Genomic DNA, 3,892 nt, shown 5'->3' on the forward strand with positions numbered 1-3,892 from the left:
ATGTTTTTATAATCAATTCGGTCCCCCGATTGAATCGGGGGCAAACGTCTACGAAAAGATCGCTTGGATTTAATAAAGAGTCGCTTAGGTTTTTCCATAGTTTATTTATTCCTATTCCAAAAATAACATTGATTTAAATAAATATAATTATAATAAAGGATTTGTATTTTTTTTCTTCTTTAGCATATGTTGTTATATAACGACGGGGACATCATTTTCTCAATTCCAATCGACTAGGCGTATTGTGTCGATTCTTGTTAGTAATCTATCTAGAAATACCGCTTTATTCCTTATTTAGACTCTTTTTATCACAACCAGTACCTTCCAAAAGAACACTTACTCGGATATCTTTACCCTTGGACATGACCCTCCTTTGGGTTTTTAATTCACTTATAACTCTTTTCGGATTCGAATCTAAGAATCTAAGAAAAAGATGAAAACAACTAAGATAAGATAAAAAAGAAGAATTCGAAAAATTATGAAAGATTTCGTTCCAATTTAATTGAATCTAGTACAAAAAGAATACAAGGATCTGTAACTATATTTCGTTTCAAATTGCCAGTATTTTCGTTTTTTTAAAGTATTTTTTATGATATTGTTGCCCCAACCTATGGATTTCTGCTTTCACTTTCTTTTTCATAGGAATTGAATTAATAATTCAATTCCATTGAAGCCTGGACCAGATCCCGATCCCGAGTGTCACTCCGAATTTCAATGAGGCCAATTTAATCTTTCGTCTTTATCTTTCCTAAAAAAAAAAAAAAGAAGAGTAGGTTAATTACACATATTTAATATATAATTGGACCTTTCATCTTCTTCACCCCTTCCCGTGTCAATAACTAAAATTAAAAAAAGGGGAATATCAATGCATCTGGAAAAAAACGATTGATCTCTATCAATAGACCCGCCAAAGCCCCGAACCATAAAGTACTTACTACTGGTGCCACGGAAAGATATGTTTTTAGATCTCGCATTTCAAATCCTCCTTTCTTTTTATTATTTAAGTATTTTTTCTCTGTTGATATATATCAACAGAGAAAAATGTGGAAAACAAGACAAAGATTCTTTACAATAACACTATAAACAAATGGAAAAGGGATGTAGCGCAGCTTGGTAGCGCGTTTGTTTTGGGTACAAAATGTCACGGGTTCAAATCCTGTCATCCCTATCCCTAACAATTACTTATTCTATGATATTCCGTATTCTATAATATTCCATATTCTATGAGATGAGCAATAAACCGGGAACCTGTGAAGACGAATTCCAATTGAACATACATACTGAATATCTATATGCAAAATGGATTTGGATCATATAATTTTATGAAAACAACAACGCTCTTAGTTCAGTTCGGCAGAACGCGGGTCTCCAAAACCCGATGTCGTAGGTTCAAATCCTACAGAGCGTGATTCTAGTATTATTCGCCTGATAATTACACTGAAATAATTGAACATTCAAAAGAAAGTCTGAATTTTATCCTTGTCGATTAGGATTAAACTAAATAAATAGGGAATCACAAAAAAAGAGACATTAATGAATCAAAGATCCAACTGATCACCTCGTCGGTATTGTAAATATGCAGTTACAAATAATCCAGCCAAAGTAATAGGAATTAAACCTAACACGATTCCAAATAGAAAAACTTCAATCATTTTTATTTGTTCGAAAAGTAAAAAGAAAGGTAATATAATATCTAGCCTTAAACATAAATCTGTATTGATCATAAATCTCAACGATCGAGAATTGTAAATTGACATAGTAAGGAATTCTAGAATGTCTTATACCAAAATTTACTATTCCTCTCAAAATTACAAATCAAATAAGTCGTATTTTACTAAGACCAATAAATAGAGACGAGGTTATAATTAAAACCGATAGTAAAAAACCGAAATAACTAGTGATAGTGGGCATATAGAAACTAAATGAAATATGTTCGTTCTTTTTATACATATGTTTATAAAGCACTTCCCTAAATTTCCATTTTTGAGAGAAAAAAGAAGATAAAAAATCCTACTTGAAAGATACAATTCAAAATTGGCAATTCCTCAATAAATTCAATTATTAGAGACGAAAAAAAAAAAAAGAAATAGAGTAACATAATTTAGAAATAAATTCCTCATCTGTTACATCTACCCATCCTGTGATTTCAAATCAACATACTTCTTAATCAACTCAGGAATTAAGTAAACTGATCTAATGAAAATATTTAGTATTATTCTATAGATATCCAATAGAATTCTGTTTATATTGGAAAAAGAAAAGAAAAATTATGAATATTCAAACAAAGAATAATAACTCTGTTATTTCATTTTATTTCACTTTGAATTAATGTAGAAGAAAATAGAAAAAAAGATCTTCAACAACCACAAAAAATATATTTATTGATTTGGCAATAATTGAATTATTAAAATAGAAAATCTACTTTATGAATTATCTACTTTATTAATTATTAGAAACCCTTTTCTCATATTCCGATTTTAATGGATCTTTAGTTTCTAATCCAAAACTAATAATTTGAAATGTTAAGAACCTTCCTTTTATACTATTACTCTAAAAATTTAATATAAAAAAAATTTTTATATACCCAAACTTTGCAAAATTTTCTATCGGATTTTTGACTACATAGAGACAATCAATGAAAAAAGAAGAAAAAAATCTAGTACTAAAATTTTACACTGATTGTGAAATTTCATTGCTCTGTTAGAAGAAGGATAGCTATACTGATTCGGTATACTCAAAAGACACCGTTGGTACAAAATGGACGATCTAACAAGGATTCTATTTCAGTAAATTTCGCCTTACTGATCTCGTCTTTTATGGACTCGATCCCCCCCTTTTGACTGTACAAGAATATGTGGAGTTCAAGATGTCTGGAAGCACAGGAGAACGTTCTTTTGCTGATATTATTACCAGTATCCGATACTGGATTATTCATAGCATTACTATACCCTCCCTATTCATTGCAGGTTGGTTATTTGTCAGTACAGGTCTAGCTTACGATGTATTTGGAAGTCCCCGCCCAAACGAGTATTTTACAGAGAACCGACAAGGAATTCCATTAATAACTGGCCGTTTTGATCCTTTGGAACAACTTGATGAATTTAGTAGATCTTTTTAGGAGGCTCCAATGACTATAGATAGGACCTATCCAATTTTTACAGTACGATGGCTAGCTGTTCACGGACTAGCGGTACCCACTGTTTCTTTTTTGGGATCAATATCAGCAATGCAATTCATCCAACGATAAACTTAATTTGAATTATAGAGCTATGACACAATCAAACCCAAATGAACAAAATGTTGAATTGAATCGTACCAGTCTCTACTGGGGGTTATTACTTATTTTTGTACTTGCTGTTTTATTTTCAAATTATTTCTTCAATTAATTAGAATTAATAGAAGAAATAGGAATAGTCAATAATATATATATTAAGAATTCTTTTATCCCATTCGGAAGGATATCATTTCATAATTATCTATGACTGTTTGTTAATGTCTTTAGCATGACTGACTACGTGATTAACATGTGGAGGAAAGTGGGATAAATGGCCGATACTACTGGAAGAATTCCTCTTTGGATAATAGGTACTGTAACTGGTATTACTGTGATCGGTTTAATTGGTATTTTCTTTTATGGTTCATATTCCGGATTGGGCTCATCTCTGTAGTAATCGTATTCTATTTGGGTTTTTGAAATGAAAGTGTAAGAACTGAACAGGGATCCACTCTTTCTTTGACGAATGCAAGTGGATCCCCCTTGAGTTCTTAAGAATTCTAATTTTTTTTCATATAAATGACTACTTCTTCCGATGTTTCAAAAAATTCCATTTCATTCTTTTTTTTTTATTTGTTCACTACATATTATTTTACATATTATTTATATACCATAAAA

The 3,892-nt window shown here is 30.7% G+C and overlaps 2 non-coding genes across 2 annotated transcripts; both read left to right on the top strand.

The window, feature by feature from the left end:
* Positions 1 to 1,094: 1,094 nt before the first annotated feature.
* Positions 1,095 to 1,168, top strand: TRNAP-UGG (transfer RNA proline (anticodon UGG)). The gene has a single exon. It is a non-coding gene; the product is annotated as a tRNA-Pro (tRNA).
* A 166-nt stretch (positions 1,169 to 1,334) lies between these two features.
* Positions 1,335 to 1,408, top strand: TRNAW-CCA (transfer RNA tryptophan (anticodon CCA)). The gene has a single exon. It is a non-coding gene; the product is annotated as a tRNA-Trp (tRNA).
* Positions 1,409 to 3,892: the final 2,484 nt, after the last annotated feature.

Source organism: Vigna unguiculata, unplaced genomic scaffold (assembly GCF_037176805.1).
Source record: "Vigna unguiculata cultivar grain cowpea cultivar isolate G323 ecotype 2 unplaced genomic scaffold, ASM3717680v1 ptg000342l, whole genome shotgun sequence".
Classification (NCBI taxonomy): Eukaryota; Viridiplantae; Streptophyta; class Magnoliopsida; order Fabales; family Fabaceae; genus Vigna; species Vigna unguiculata.